This window comes from Heterocephalus glaber, unplaced genomic scaffold, assembly GCF_053883595.1.
Source record: "Heterocephalus glaber isolate CG9 unplaced genomic scaffold, H.glaber_assembly_v1.0 deba00001428, whole genome shotgun sequence".
In the NCBI taxonomy this organism is placed as follows: domain Eukaryota; kingdom Metazoa; phylum Chordata; class Mammalia; order Rodentia; family Bathyergidae; genus Heterocephalus; species Heterocephalus glaber.
Window position 1 is genome coordinate 3,173,547 of NW_028258293.1, and position 17,212 is coordinate 3,190,758.

The 17,212-nt window shown below is 42.5% G+C and overlaps 1 protein-coding gene across 3 annotated transcripts in view; it reads left to right on the top strand.

The window, feature by feature from the left end:
* Positions 1–15,587, top strand: part of Kcna4 (potassium voltage-gated channel subfamily A member 4) — a 35,767-nt gene extending 20,180 nt beyond the window's left edge. For all 3 annotated transcript variants that reach the window (XM_004851587.4, XM_087211506.1, XM_021263960.2), the window contains one exon: positions 1–15,587. This exon is cut by the window's left edge. The gene's annotated coding sequence lies outside the window, so the exon portion shown is untranslated.
* Positions 15,588–17,212: the final 1,625 nt, after the last annotated feature.

Consider the following 17,212-nt stretch of genomic DNA (forward strand, 5'->3'; position numbering starts at 1 on the left):
GTTTTACTTGCTAGCAAATTATTAACTAGTTTTTAATGGACTTTGGAAGGTGTAATTGGTGAAGCGGATAGATCTTTTTCGAAAAGTTCTCACCCTTGCCCATAGTAGTTGCTTAATTATTTCATTTGCTGTGGCTGTGTAGACACAGATGTGATTGTATCTTTTACCCCATGACTCAAAAGACTTATTTTTTTTGTTCTTATTCATAAAACATTTTGAATGCTTCCTTTCTTATGTTTGAATTTCACACTTGGGAACTGCATTTTTATTTCTGAGTTGCCATGGATGGCAAGGTTAGTGCTCTGGACAACATCCGGATTTCTGATACCTGAAGACAAGTCTTGCCTGTGAGTATGTGGATCCGTTGAGCCCCACACAGACCCACTTCTTTATGCACACAGGCAGTGGCATTCGCTTGGCCCTGAGTGTAGGTAGAGCGGAGTGTGAGTGATACGCTGCTTGTCTGTCTGTGAGCTCCGCTTCTGAGATTTGAGCCGATGGTGGGTCAAAAACGTGAACATAACAACTGTACCCGTACCGAACACGTGCAGGCCTTGTTATTTTTCCTAAACAGGATGGCATAAAAATTATTGACATAGCATTTACATTGCATCAGATATTATAAGTAATCTGCGCATATTTTAAGTAGATGGGAGGATTGCCTAGTTTATATGGGAATACTAAGTATTTAGTGTAAGACACTTTGGCATCCCCAGATATGCGTACCTGGGGGAAATCTTGGAGCCAGAGTTCTGTGGAGAGCATGCAACAACTGCAAATACAGTAAATATGGTTTTCTAAACACTTGTTATCCAGAAAATAGGCATGTCCATTACTTGGCATGAGTCCTTTTATTAAGTGCTTGGTTTTCAGGGACTCAGGAAGGTGCTGAGCAGTGCAGGCTGGGTTTAAGCAGGGAGGTCAGGAGCAGTAGACTTGCTCCATGCATTCATGGGCTTTCTTCTTCTTGGACATTTGTCAGCTTTCCATAAAGACACGCGTCCTCTCAGTATGAGCCGTTCCTAGTCCTAGCCCAATCACACAGTTGCTCATATTAAAGTCAGAGGAGAAGAATAAAGGAACCAAGAGAGAGCAATGACAGGGGCAAGGACTGAGGGTCTGGATCGCTTTGCAGTGCGGAATACTTGTCAAAAATAATTGGCCAGATTTAGACTTCTCTCCGTATCCTTTAGCAACTCAATGGAATCTTTAGATAAGTCGCATCATATCCCTGTAAAGTGAGAAAAATCACATTCCAGGAGCAAATGAGGAGCAAGAAATTGCTTTCTTGGACCCGGTGTTTGCAGTGTGCGCTTCTGCTCTGATTATCCAGGCCATAGCTCTTCATGGCTGCATCTCCTCGTGCAGCCAGTGAGAATCAGCGACAGTCCATCCTCCACTGAGCCCATTCGTGTAACCCAAGCTTCAACAGAGTCTCTGACTGTGAAGTAGCCAAATGGAAGGTAACTGAGGAAGCAGCCCCCATGGAAACTCAACTCTGACTTTGCTATGGTTGTGATTGTTAATTGGCTTTCTGATTTATCTTGGCAAATATGCCATGTTCATACCCAAGCCCAATTTTTATTTATCATTTTATTTTTATTTTTTAAAAATTTAATTGATTTTAACTGATCAGTGCAAGCAGAGTTTGTGCATATTCGTGGGGTACCATGTGCTGTTTGGATGTATTGTACGTTGGGTATGCTGTAAATCAGGTTAAACATACCTGTCTCTTGAAATATCATTTCTTGATGGCAAAACCTTTCAGAATCCTTTTTTTCTGGGTTTTGGAACTGTACAAGATTGTTATCTTTAGTCAGCCTATTGTACAGTGCCAAATCAGAACTTTTTAATTGAAGTATAAGTTATTTATGAGAAACAACATCCACTTAATGTGTACAAGTCAGTGAATCTTGAGAAATGTGTATACCCATAAATTCAACACTGCAGTCAGCATGCAGAGTTCTGTAGTACTCAGCGTTTACCGTCCATTCTTCTGTCTAATCCTCACTCTGGAAACCAGTGAGATCTTCATTTTGTCACTATCAATTAACTTGCTATTTTAAAATGTTTGAATAAATGGAACCATGCACTGCAAGGTCTTTTGCATCCAGAACAATTTTTGATCTGTTCGTGTTGTTGAGCATTCATTGGCTTTTTATTGCTAAGGACTGTTTAATTGCATAGAGAGGACGCATTTTGTTAATCCATTCACTTCTTGGTGGACATTTCCTCCATCCTGTTTCGATGTTATTTTTCCCACTAAATCTTGTCGGTAGTAGTGCTAATTGTTTTATGTTCTTGAATCTAAATTTCATTTATATCTTGTTACCATGTTACTTGGATGTTTAGTTTTTCTATATATTGCAAGAGAACCAAAATATATTTAATAGTTTATGTAGAACACACATATATAAACAGAATTATGTGTGAGTTTTAAAAAAATTTGAGTTCTGAATAATTTATTTACACAACTAAATTCAAATTAAGCATGTTTAATGTTTTTTCCTCCCAGAGGCTACTTCTGTCTCTGGGACATTTTGTCATCTTGATGGCAGAAATGATAAAGATCTCTTTGGACATAAATGCTGACCTTACGTGGACCAGTAGTCCTTCCACAGAGCATCGCCTTGGATTAAAGGAACAGTACATGCCATGTAGGGGGTTCAGGTACAAAGTTGATAAATGAAAGGAAAGGTTTTCTTTGTTCTCAATTTGGAATTTAAGCTCTTTGAGATTTTCGTTAATTTTTTTTTAAGTTGCAATCATCTGAGCGAGAGGTTCCATTCACCATGGAGCCATCTCCTTCTGCTGAGTCAATTTATGAAAACCATTTTTGCCCCTGCCCAACTTAGCATGGTTATCAAACCCAGGAGCAGTGTGAGTTTGTGGAGTTGTTGCTTTAGCTCTTTCTTGCCAATCATCAGGTGTAGACCCCTAAATCTAGAATGCATGTGTAAGTACATTTACATTTTAAGTTCTCCTGAGCCATGTTCCCTCCTATCATGTCTGCATCATCTCCCCCTCCTTCCCGCCCCCCTCTCTCTCTCTTTCATGTTCTTACTCCTTTATTTTCCACCTGTATGCACATTTTTCTGTGATTTATTAATTGATTTTACCTCTAGTCTCAGAGATCCGCCAGGGAAGAATTGAACACCAATGGAGCCTTTATTTTCAGCTCTGATGCCACCATCTTGACTATGAAATTTTGCTTTTCTAACACAGAAATCTCTATAATTTTTCTGGAGCAAGTTCTACATCCTATACCCTGGCAGAGTTCCTAGAACTGGTCCCAGTGGGATTTCTGTTTTAGAAGCTGCCTTAAGATCTTGGTAGTATCAGTCAGTATGTTTTCCTAGGACAACTCCAGCCAATTGCATCTCCTTAAAATGTTTTACCAAACCACTTGACCACTTAATCACTTTAAAGATTACTTATGTAAAATACAAACATCTGGGTGTGTACATATACATTTATGTGTATGTAACACACACGTGCATGCATGCACAACTAATATAGCCCCCAAAGCTCCTTCCTCTCCTGACCAAATAGAATTTTGTTTCCTCCTACTGTAGTTCCTTTGACTGCTCAAACTCCGAGACCCCTGGGATTCTATCTCATTTCATCTCATGCTAAGCTAATCACAGTATTCTTAAGCTTAGTCATGATGGTATAGCAATTAGGCAATTCTTGTGCTTCCAAATACAGGCTGGGTCCCCAGTGAACCCGTTGGCCAAGTAGGCAGGTGAATGAGTGGTGGAGAGGAGGGAGAAGAGGTGTCAATAGGTTGTAGTACAAGAAAATTGCCGTTTGTTACTTTATTTACTACCATGTGAGTGATGATGTACAGCAGGGAGAAAATTTATCAGGCAGATTCATGGATGTTGAAGGGTCTTTTAAAGTGTAATCATTTTAAAAGTATCTCTGATCTTTAATTTTTAAAAGACTGCTGCAAGAATAAGGTATAATCCATTAATTCTCTTCAACCACTACTTAGTGAGTCTTTATAATATGCAGAATGCAGAGCTGTGTCCATAGCATCGATGAGGCACATTCTTGATGTCAGTGCACATTTAGGTTGAAGTCTTTGGCGTTAATTTTTTGATTTATCATTAAAGAACTCTTGTACTTACTTATGAGTCAACAAATATTTGATGTTATGGAGATGCAAGAAATGAATGGGACATACATTCCCACCTTAACACTTTGAGGGAGACAGACATGGAAACAAATAAGGACAGGCTGTTATGAAATATACTAATGTGCTATTCTGAAATATGCTAATGTACCGTATGCTAAATATACAGTACAGACTTAGTGCCAAAGGAATCTTGAATTCATTGTTACTTGGCATTTATTTTGTATTGGACTCTTGTATAAAACTCATTTGGGGACAGAGGCTGATTCAGTCAGCTAAACCCACACCATTGTCCCCCCTCTTGGAGGGGTTGTTTAGGGAAAAATATACAACTTTTAATCTTATAGCAACTTTTGCCTTAAATTCAAATATGTAGTTAGAATATTATTTTAATATTCTTTAAATAGTGCATTTTGCCATTTGTCTTTGAAATAATGTTTTATATTGCAACGAAGCATTTGATAACCCATATTTAGAGAGATACTGGGAGCAAGTGATAAGAATCAAGTTGAAAGCAGTGATATTCTGACAACTGATGGCATGTTTTCTTTGCAAATGATTCTAAAATTAGATGTGCATGTTTACTGCATAGGATGTCTTTGTTGATTTCCAGAATTTCTTCACGTTATCACTAACTTGGTGTTTTGCAAATTGACACATTGCTTATAGAGACTTCTTGGGTCCCTTACCAGTATCTTTCTGCCACACAGAACGGTCTTGTAAGAAGTAAGCGCACATCTTAACAACAGCAGAGCTCACTTATGGCATCCTGCTCTCCTAGGTAATTGAATTAAATGAGAAAGTACTCAGGTTGTGGCTGTGTTCTGGCTCTTAAAAATGAAATTTAATGGATCTGGTTAAGTAATAATAAGATACTTAAAGGAATTTCCTGGTAAGCAGGTCTATGAAACCTTTTTTTAAGTTGCTGATCTTCAATTACTGGAGACGGATTTTGAACCAAGTGACTGAGTATTTGAGTCTCAAGTGAAGTAACTGTGGTTTGGTCCGCTGTGGACTCTTATCTGGCACAAGTCTGATGAAAGGTCCCACCCCATATGTCGTGGTTATAACTTGGCTGTTCTTTGAATTGCAGCACATAAGCTGACCTTAGTCTTTCTTTGTGAAGAACATTATCTGTCCTAAGTAATCTTACCTTCCTTTTCCATAGGTTCCCACCTTCTGGTGCAGAAGGTTGGTTTCATAAAGCAAGTGAGGACAGAAGGGCAGAGAGGGTCAGTGAAATTAGAGCATGTGACAGATATTGTACATGTGAAAGGGTTACAGTGCTACCAAGCACATAATGCACACTCAGTATTTATCCGTTATCATGATTAGTGTTCTCCGTACTCCATTTTGCTTCTACACGAATGTATCATGATTAGGTCATATTGAATAGTTGAAGTATCTCTCACCATTTCTCATATTGATTAGCAGTAGCATGTATTCACCTTCAGATATATCAAATTGACAAATATAAGAAAGATAACTGCTTCCTTCCAGATTTTGCTTTTTGTGACGTAGCGGTGTGTACGTTGTATTGAAGTATAATCAGCTCTGTCTTAGTTTTCTACAGCTATTTTAAAAGATTACCAAAAACTGAGTGGCTCAAAACAACACAAGTTTGTTGTCTGAGGGAGAAGGAGGCTAGAATTCTTACAATCAAGGTGTTCTCAGGGCTGCATTCCTTGTGAGGGCTCTGAGAAGAATCTTTGCCTTTTCCACTGTCTAGAGGCTGGCCACCTTCCCGGACTGTTGGTTTCTTCACAGCCGGAAAACACATCACCACAGTCTCCCCTGTACACCTCCTTCTCTGATCTGGCCCTCCTGCCTTCTGTTATGGGGGTGCTGGGATTGTTTGGGGCCCATCTGGATGCTCCAGGAGAGTCTTCCTGTGTCAGGAGCCTTCTCACAGAATGTGGGGTGCTGGCTCAGGAGGTTGACATCTTTGGAGTCCATGGTTGTGCCTTACGCAGGTCTGGTGAGACTTGTCCCCATTACTTGTTTGGTATTTTAGATCACTCCTTTTGGAAATGAGTAATCCAAAGATTGTACTACTTAAGACTAAAACCCAGGCTTTGGATCCATAATCAGATGACTCTCCCACTGTTTTAATGCAGCATTTCTTAAAACTGTGTCCCCTGGCTCATTTAATTTTTATTAAGGGGCCACATCATAAATTCCAAATAGTGTGTGCTCAGACAGAATTGGGGCTACTTTAATACCTGAAGTGAGTCTGTCCTCTTGGACTTTAATATTGACACACTTAGCAGAAGAGTTAGGTACTTCATAATTAGTTCAGTGACATTTTGAAAAAAGGAAAAAATACCTCAGGGCACTCCCTAAAAGCCTGTCGAATTTGGAATGTGGCTCCAGTTGAAATTGGGCATCCCAGAACTTTTCCTTCTTAGAGAGGAAAATATGAACTTAGTGATTCCTTCTCATTCAGACCTCAGCTAAGAAACATCCCTTCTAGAAGGGCAAGCAATTGGCTTTTACAGACAAAAGACTGTGCCATTGCCTGTTTGGCATAAGGGGTGGTGGGGGAACCCTGTGGCACCCCTTGATTTCTTCCGATTTACTTATATAACATGACAGAAAGCTGTAGTCCATTAGGACAGCATGTTCTTGTGCACAATACATGTTTTTTTTAAATAGCCTGTGGAGGATCCGTTCAGTCATTTTGATACTGTTTTATTTTCTGGGCTGCATTTCAGGAGGTGACCTGAAACCCAGACAGCTGACCTTGTCATTCATATTCACTCATTTCTGAAACATCCAACCCCTTGTGCAGTTTATTGAACACCCTCTGTGTCCAAAGGACCATGTCGGGTGTACTGAGAGGAATTAGACAGCCTTTTATGGAGGAAGACGATCAACTTTGGATTCAGCTTTCAATCTTGTCTTCCTTTTCAGCCTGTACTCAGAGTGAGATTATGGTAAATACTTAGCCTTTTTCAGCTTGTTTCCTGGTCTCCAAAATTGGGAAAATGAGACCCAGTTCACAGGGGTGTTAATGGGGATTTAAATGAGGTGATGGATCTAAGATCACTAGATAAGTGCCTGAGACAGAACAGGTGTTTCATAAATGTTAGTTTGCTTCTCCAGAGAGCCCAGAGTCTCGGAGACAAGATGAGATGTCTATAAATAACTGTAGTACGAGGTACAAGTGGTAAGTGGAGTGGGAGAGGTCTCAAGAAGGGGCTGCTGGGATGAAGAGGTGAGCTGTGTTGCGGGGATCAGAGAGGCCCTAGTGCAGCGTTTCATTTCAGCTGGGTGAAGGAGGAGGACTCAGACGTGTGGAGATGTGGGCCCTGTGGCCTCTGCGCCTGCTTCCTGGTTGGTCTCCCCGCGAGCTCGCCTTCCATGCTGTGTCTTGTGCTTTGTCCAGTGCCTTGGTTTTCCATTTTGGTCTCTTTTAATCTGACTTCCGGCTGCACCTGTGTATCATGAGAGGCTAACCTTTCCCAAAAGACCAGGCTGGGTTATTGCTTTGATACTCCTCAGAGGCATATGCAATACAAATACAATCATTTCATTTTTTGGAAGAGACGATGTTTGTTTCCTATTCTGTCCACAGACTGGGTTGACCCCTTCACTTTCTGTTGTAGTGCAGTCTGGAGAGATGCGTGTGGTCTGCATTCAGTGATGTATCGTGTCTTTAGCAGGCTGTTTGGGCAGAATGAGAAAAAAACAGCTTGTGCATGAGAAGGCTTGGCAAGACTCGTAAGTCCACAGGGTGGGAGGTGAACCCTGTGAAGATGCAGGAATCTGGCAGCGCTGTGAAGGTCATCAGTGGTGCGTGGAGACTATGATGAAGCACAGCACCAGTGGCCCACCTTGGGTCCCAGAAGCAGCATACCGCACTCATAGGAGCACTGCTCTGGTTCACACCCTGGGTGTCATGGGAGGCTGCCTTCAAGCAGGAGCCGCAGTGGGCTGTACAGCAGGCAGTGTGAAGACTTCAGCAAGAGGCAGGGGGAGGCCGCAGTATTGGCATCTGGGGTTTTGGAGCAAGGCCATGCCATCTGAAGCAAAGGATTTTCTATCTTCAGGAAGCAACCCCAGTGGGTACCAGGCCCTGGAAGAGACAGAAAGGTTGATTGTGGGGTTCCAAGTGGCTTTGGGTCTGGAAGTGTCCATCGTGAGCTTCATGACTGAGTTAGAAATTCTCACCCTTAAAGGTGATGGGCTTCAAGCAGTTCATTGTAATATGGAGCAATGCACTTAGAAACCAAAGTCCCCTGAGACCAGAGGGCTGAAGTAAGCTGCACAAACCTGTATTCCAGAGCCTCATATCACCCACCAGGGTTGCACCAGCACCCTGTCCTGAGGCTGTACTGGGCACAGAAGGAGGAGAGAGCATGCTTGATTCATGAATAGGCTGACTTGGGCTACTGGAGGAAACTGCATTCAAAGGTGGCCCGGAAGGACAGTGGGGAGGGACGGGATGTCCTGACTGCCAATCTCCCCACTGTGTCCCTGCTCACTCCCTTTGTGTGGCAGAAGTGAGCTGTGCTGAGGATTTGTACAGATTCTTGGACAAAGTCAATGACTTGGCCAGGTGGTCGGGACCCTGAAGGGAAAGTCTAGAAGAATGGAGACCACAAAGTCTGCAGTAGAGGAAGAATGCACAGCAGTGGGCACCAGGGGGAAGACTTTTATACCATGTTCATCACAACCAGAAAGCAGCATCATGAAGGAGAAGCTGAAAACGTGACACAAGCAGACCAGAGCCATCTCCTGGTTGATGTCAGCAAAGCCTTGTCACGCTCGCCCCTTGGCACAGTGGCACTAACGGGACAGTCGTGTGTGCAGAGCTGCAGGTTCCCTGTGGGCCAAGCAGCCTGGACCTCAGGTGCCAAGGCCAAGCCACAGAGGGCTAAAAGTCTGACTTGAGGAAAGAGCACGAGTCCAGGAGAAAAGCAAAGAGAAGTGGCCCCACTGAACATCCCTCCCACTGACTCATTTGGAGACGTTGCGTTTCCTGTTCCCACAGTTCTGGGCTTTGAAGGTTAGAAGCTGCTGCCCCTAAAGGGGGTGCATTTTGTCCAAGGAACAGAGCCCGAGGGCCCCTTAATGACAAGGCTGGTACTGTTGGGCCAGTTGGGACTCTGTCCAGGCATGTGCCAGCCAGAGAAGTTCCCATGTAGACAGGGGTAACTGACCCACATCAATAGGAAGAAAAAAGGCTGCTTTTATAGCGTGAGCAGGGAAAATGTGTGTGGCCCATTGGTGATCTGCGTAGGGGTTCTAGAGCCTTCACTGTAACTGGGGAAGCACATGTGCAGCAATCCCAATGTCATGGTTTGGGTTTAGATGGCCCCCAAAGCCTCATGCTGATGAGGTGGGACTTTCTTTTTCAGAGGTGGCTGAATCTGGAATGTGTGATGCTGGGGCTAAGGGTGTGTGATTAATAAACCACTGTGTGTGAGTGATTAGTTTGGTACCGCCCAATCCCGTGGTCTGAATAAGATACAAGGGGCAGAAAGAAGCAGTTACACCCTCTTGTTACCTTGGCTGCCTTGTGCACACCATGTTGTTTCTCCTCTTCGATGCCTGTTTTTCATCCTTGCCTCGGAACCAGCTGATTATGGACTGAAACCTCTATGAACTCTGAGCCAAATCAACCCCTTCCCCTTTAACTTTGGATGTGAGATATTTTGTCTCAGCAATGAGAGAGAAGTAACTAATACACCCAGCATGCATGCGCGGTATGTAATTACCAGTAAATGCAGTTTTCATCAGGAAGGAGGGTTTGGGTTACACCCAGGTAAGACCACTGAGACCCCTGTAAGAGACAGCGAAGGAGGCTAGAATTTGAGATGGACAGTGGAGGAGGAGGAATAGCAGTTGCAATTTCCAGACCAACTCAGATAGGGCCTGCAGTTTGTCCCAGTAACTCCTTTCTCCTCCTAAGATTCCCTTAAGAAGAGAGTCCTAGAGGGGCTGCTCCAGAAACAGGGTTCAGGACCTGCTAGAAAGACAGAAGGGAAAAACAAGATTGAAGAAAGGATGAAGACAAGACATATAGATGCCTTCTAGAGTAACAACAATACCAGAAAACGGTGCTTATGAAGCAGATAATGAAGATGAAGGAACCCCCCCCATAAAAGGAATATTCAAAGAAAATGCCTCCAGCAGCAATTAACATGGTAATGGTTCACATCCATAAAAACCAAGGCACAAAGTAAAAATTAATGTCAAGACAATGCCTCCAAAGCTGGCCATGTGAGAAGCCAGCAAAGCATTTGTTAATGGTGGTATAGAGATTTTCTGATAGAAAAATATGAAAAACTCTCTGTCTATAATTTAGGCAAGTAATTCCAGGCCATTGACTAAAATTATGGTTAGTTGTGCTGCTAAAACCATGAAGTTGAATCAACTGACGTAGGACCCTCAAAGTGTGAACAAGAATTGGCCAGGTGGACCTGGCGTGAAGTTGTTGAGATACGCCTGATAAATTCTAATGCTACCCCTTCTGAAAATCTAGAGCAAAACTTAGCAGGTGCTGTGGAGTTTCCCCAAAGTCAGAATGTCTTTTGACGTTAAAAAGAGGAAAAAAGGAGAAAAAACCCCCAAACAAACCCCTGTTGCCAACCAATCAGAAACGTGAGTCCTCGTGCAGCCTGGGAAATTCCCTCATCTCATTTTCCATGCTGCATGTCACCTAGCAGGCCTCATCTCCCCAAACTTCTTATTCTGCATCCAACTTGAGCCCTTGAAATTGGCTGTGAACAGTATGAATAGGACTTCTTGTGATTCGAGTGCTTCCCAGAGTTTGCATCAAGTCACACAGATGCTGCCTCAGGAAGATGTCCTTTGGAGGGGGCTTGCCCAGCACTAGGCAGTCTTGCCTGCAAGGGGCTGCAGTCTGCTGGCATATCCGAGAGCAAGAGCTCCCTTCCGGTTTTGGGACCCACTCTCACTCTGCAGGAGGCCCAGGCTGGCACAGCAGGCAGATGACTTTGGGAGCCCAAAAGTCTGCACTCCACATACCATGGAAGGTGGGCAGGGCAGACAGAGGTGGCAGCAGGATTATCTCACATCTGAACCCCCAGAATACAGTGTAGACCAAGTTACATGTGCAGTGTAGAGGTCCGTGGACAGATGGGTGGATAAAGAAAATGTGATATTTATACCGTTTGTACTACTCAGCTGGGAGGATACATTTGAGGCATGTGTAGGAAAACGGATGGATCTTGAGATTATAATACTAAATGAAATAAAGCCGACACAAAAGGTTAAATATTGCATGGTTTCTCTTGTATGAGAAATCCAAAATGTAAATCATTTAAAGAGCAAAATAAAAGATGATCAGAAAGGGAAGAGTATCTGGGGTGGGAGGGAGAGCGAGGAAGAGGAGGGGAAGGGAAAGTAAAAAGGATTGAGATGTGATATGTACATGTACCAACCTGTCACAATGAGGGTGTTCATTGTGTGTCACAAGCATGTAGTAACAACAGCAACAAACAACAACAACAATAACAAAAGCAGTCTCCACAGTGGGCCCAGAAATAGCTCCAGATGGTGAGCTAGGCCCCCTTGATCTCAGGTGCTAGGGTCCCACATGGACTTAGTTGTAGGTGACAGGGTCAATAGGAAGTTTTCATGTCTCATAGAATCAAGATTTTCTTTCTGAGAAAGAAGCAGTTGTCAGATTTTGTTTTCTCCTCCCAGGCTCTGTGGAGCTCAGAACCTGTGTCCCAGGGTTGCCCACGTGGCTGGCCCTGCTGTGTGACTTGACATCGCACTGGTGGGGTGGCCTCTGTTGACGTCTGCGGAGCTGATGTAGAAATGGACTCTCTCTGTATAGCAGAGATTTAGGGTATGGTCTTCCCTCTGGACTGAGCATCCCAAATGGGACATTTTCTCCTTGTTTACTTCTAAAGCCATACAAGCATCACCAAATTCTGTTTAAAGTGCTTCTCATACCCTCACTGTTTCTAATGTTACAGTGACTATATTTTTTGAATTAAGCTTGGAACATGCTCTAGGTCATAGGCTATGATTTTGGGGCCTGGTGTAACAAATGTATTTGTGTGACATACATACACATGTGTGTACTGGGTTGGTGGTTGTACCTGTATTGCTATTAAATCGTCTTTTTTTCTCCACTTTGGGTCTCACTTGAAAAGAGAATTTTTAGTATTCTTTAAATTGCAGCACTAACATTTTGGCACCAACATGGATAAATCCGATTAGAATAGAAGGTATTAATGCTCTTATATTTAACACTATGATGTAGGAAGGTGTGTTTAGGAGTCTGTTTAGACAAGTGGCTTATTTGGCTATTTACTCTTGGTTCTTAATAAAACATACCCAGGGGCTCTGCTTTAGGTTAGGATCAAACAGATACCTGTAGGCATGCCCTGGCCCTTCTCTCCAAGATAAGGGAGCCTTCCAGTCCTCTGCCATAAATCGGTGTCCTGGAGATTAAGATTCAGAGCTGGTGCGCTCCCCAGGAAGGGGCTCCTGACATTATTCTGTTTCTTTCTCTGCTTTTGGGCTCTGTGAGCAGAGAAGAGACTGCTCCTTGGTCCCTGGACCCTTGTTGCTGCAGTGAGTGGGCAGATTACTGATGGATGCATGGGTCAGATACTGGGCTTGCCAGGGTTGGGGAGGCAGCAGGCTACCCTTACCAGTAAGTTATGTTGTTTCCTTTAGGGTAACTTCCTAGCAGTAAACAACGTACTGAGCTTTGCAGAATTCTAGAAGCCACTTGGGATGTCTTTTGGAAGAGGGAGAAACCGAGAACTGGAGGAGCATGTGTGCTTGACACGCCTGGCAGGTTTTGACACGCCTGGCAGTGGCAGGACTGGAGGGCTGGTGCAAGGATCTGAAATATTCTTGTGCTCTTACCAGCCTTGTCTCCCCCTCAGCTGTGGCTATGCCCTGAATTAAGCTCTATCTGCTTGCTGTGAATGTATGCATTGGGGTGGTACTGAATGATTAGTTTAGCTGAGTATTGGGTAGCAGTCTATATTTGACTAATTTATTGATTGCGGTTTTCAGAGAGTGTAAGAATGGCATCTTACTGTGAATCTATAAAGATATTCACAAATGCTGGGAGCTTTGTTCTTAGTGTTTGTGAATCACCTTGAGCAATAGGTCCACTCTGGGAACTTCAAAGTCTAAAGCATGAGCTGAAGATATCAAAGTAATTTAGGGTGCAGTGATGTACTGAAATGGGTCAGTTTCAAACTCTAGATCTCTAGCTGTGCTTTGACTCCCAGCAAATAGATAGGGGCCTTGTGAATGCAGCCTACGGGTGCCAGAATTTACTTTTATACAGGTTACTCTGGGACCCAAGCCAAGATTTTTGTTTTGCTTCTTTTTAAAAAAATTTTAACCAGATATTCAGAAAAGTCTTCACTGGATCTCTGTCCCTGCATAATAAAGATCCCAAGGAGGAGATGGTAGGAGGCCTCTGCCTGCTGCATATTCTTGTTGGCTGCAGGAAATTATCCAGAGCAGTCTTCCCACAGGGCTCCCATAGGTGGTTAATAGTTGTTAAATGACACCATTTCCATTTTTGAAGCTTTGAATTAAATGAAGTAAAACTGATTTCTGTGTGGTGGTACTTCTCAGAGTCCACCGCAGGCTACTGTGTGCAATGAGCTTGCGAGAGGATGTTTTGATCTCCAGCCAAGTCGGGGGTGATGTTGATGGAGCTGGTGTCTGGACAGTGAGTGATAACCGCCTAGATGCCCTAGGCTTTCCAGGGAAGCATGCAGGGTTGCTCCCTGCACCTGCAGCGTGGGGGGAGCTGGCGAGAGCCATTCCCTGGGGCTCCGCAAGTTGAAGCTGAGTCAGTCGGATGATCCCCTTGTATGTTTCTTATGATCTGTTTAACTTGTTTTGTAATTTTTCCTAGCCATCAAACACATGTACGCACACATGCGTGCACATACTCAGAAATTCAGAATCAGATAGCGAATAGCTATGTGCTTCGATGTTTGCTCATGTGCCTGAAGTGTTACACGGCCTCTGAGAAAGTCCCTGGCTGCAGAGTTGAGTAAACTATATCTTTGGGTGGGAAATACACATCCAGAGTGCTTAGTTAAACCTCTTTAATTCCTTATGTATCTCAACACTTATGCATCCACAGGCCAGAGGTTTAACAGACTTCCTATATTAAAATTTAGTAGTGATCAGGAAGATATTTTAATTGTTCAGTCTAAGGCTAGGGTAAAATGTGAGGTATGGCTCTTGTGTTAATTCTACCCATTTGCTCTTTCATATCTAAAGGAATGTCCGTAGAAAGAGTCTAAGGCCCAAGACCATGGCTTGCACTTAACGCAAAGCGGGGACACATGAGTCTGTGAGGTCTGTCCTGGCCATGGGAAGGAAATGTCTCACAGCAGCTGAGCTACACATTTGACGTCCTTGATAAAGAATCAGGTGTCCTGACAGGACATTGGCAATGGGTGGGCCTTGTACTGTCTGATTCGGTTGACATCCATTGTCAAACGCTTAACTATTGGTTAAAACTACTATAAAAGTGGTCTGTTTCAAATGCTATTTTATTGTCTTTTGCACCAAAATTGAATTCTAGATTTATAGACAGAGTAATTGGGCCAAGATTCTGGTGAAATACCTGAGTTGTGCTAAAAGTGAATGCTCCTTTGGGGTGCTTAGATGGATTATTTCTCACATTCTTTGCTGACAGATTTTCCTAACCAAAGTCCTGTTATAGGGAACTAATTGAGATTTATTTGTAATGAAAAACTCTTATTTGCATACAGTTGATAGAGTTATTTAATATCTTTTCAATACGTTAAAAGTATCTGTTGTTTTGATTACAAACACATTCTTCATCCTATTTACACAGTTAAGTTTTGGTCTAAATCTTGGTCACATCAGAAATTTCAAATTATGTGAGTCTAAATAATGATTTAATTATATTCTTAAAATTATATAACAAAGCATTAACAGTGACAATGATTAAAATGCTTCTACCTTCAGTTTGCTGCCGTAGAATAGAACAGCTTTGCCATAATATAAATTCCCAGTGTAAAAAAATTACAGGTTCAAATTACCAGGTGATTCACTCAACAATAGACTGTAAATTTTAGAGTGACATGAAGTTAGCTGAACATTTGCACTTTTTTTAATATGTTCTTGTTATTGGTGTTGTATGCTGCATTTCGTTTTCTGATTCCCCACATAATGTCACACAAGAGCTTTTCTGCCATGATAGTAAAGTCAGGGTAGAGAGCTGGACTGTGAAGTCCCCTGCTTGTGACTTGAGTATAATTTGTCGGGTTTCCTTTGTATCCATCTCTTCTTAAATTTAGATGGCTGGCTCTGACTGTTATAACAAGGGATGTGTGTCATTGTGATGTAATGTAAGAAAGCAAAACCTGTGTTTGTACTCATAAATTCAGCGTTTGTTGCTATATAATTAAGACACTGCATTTGAAGACAATAAAAAGCTAATTCAAATATGTGTACTGAATATTTTTTCCTCATTCTCGTATTAGGGACGATGAGAATGAAGATCACCAGGCAGGAAAAAAGAAAACATTAATTTGTGTCAGAGCTACGTGTAAGCGCACGTTCTTAGCCCTTGTATATTCGCCTGCCTGCGGTTTCATACCCGCCATGGTGTCTGATACATGGGAGAGGCACGCCTGGCATGACGGGAAATCCTCGCTGAGAGCAGGGACCACATCTCCTGCATCTCCTTCCCTGCAGGACGTGCACTGTGCGCAGCCAAAGCAAATGTATGAGGGAGGAATCCCCGGATGTCTACACGTTTGGGCTGAAGGGGGCCTAAAATCAGCCAACTAAGGGCAGTCTAACACGACACAGTTCAAGACAAAATATCAAAGACAATTATGGTGTGGGAGGGAGACATGAAAGAATCAAAAGCACCAATTCCTTCAAAATGTGCTGAAACAATTATTGTAATAAAATGCTGCTTATTTGGTTTGGGTCAGATTTCTAAAAATATATACAATTCCATTCTTTTTTAGTCAGATAGCTATCAACACATACTTTCCTTGTGTACGTTTTTCCTGTTTTGAATTACTTCTCTAGGCTCAGCCTGGCTGCTGAGCACCAGGTTCAGGGTGAAGACAAATGGAATGTCCACTGTGCTCTGAGTTATCCAGAATCATTACCAGTTGTGAACAACATGGATGTTTTGGGCCTTAAAGGGAAATTAAAGTGTTTGAGCTTCAAGTGGCACCATGTAATATTTTATACAAACAAGGAGTTATTTTCACAACGTAACTTGAAGCCAAGCAATTTATCAAGCATATCTAATTGGTGCCTATTGTCAGCCTGTGATGTGGTCCTCTTCCGTTTGTTCTAAGACTTTGATGGGAAAATAAGATTAGAATGTGAAACTTTAGCCTTGAATCTTAATTGGGCCCGCTAGAATGCTACTTATTTTCTTTGCTGCAGACTTGAACCAGTGCCACTGCACTAATTGAAACATAAAACTTAGTCATTTAAATGTCTATCTCCAATGTCAGAGAAAAGCTTTAATGAATTAAAATATGGTATCACTCACCATGAGTTAGTGAGGATTATGCACTTACTCTTTTACAAAATGGACACTGTGATTATGGCCATAAGATTAAATCCCGGATACTTGTGTGGGGCTTACATTCATCTAGTGTAGACTTTGCTTCTTGATTAGCTTCTAAGCCCTATTTTTATGGCATGAAAATCAGTGTACTGGGGGGACATCATTAATTTGCTATAAATTAGTGAATGAATTCATGTTAGTGGCGATTAAATTCTGAATCTGATGTTTGGATCGAGCTCTCCTTCTGGCAATTGCTATTAATTTACTAAAAATAGTTAACATTTGTTTGTGCTTCTTAAGTGCCAGGAGCTGTGTAAAGCACTCCAAGCTCCTCACATCCTTTCCTTATCAGAGGAATATAATGAGGACTGTGTTGTTATTATCATCATTTTAAAGAAAATCAGAAGTGGAAATTTACAAACAGTATGACACCTGTCCAAGGTTGCGTGGGGAAGGGTGCTTGCAGAAGGATCCAATGTCCATTCCTTCTCACCACTGAGCCTCACCACCTCCAAACTGAATTTGGAGCCAGCCGA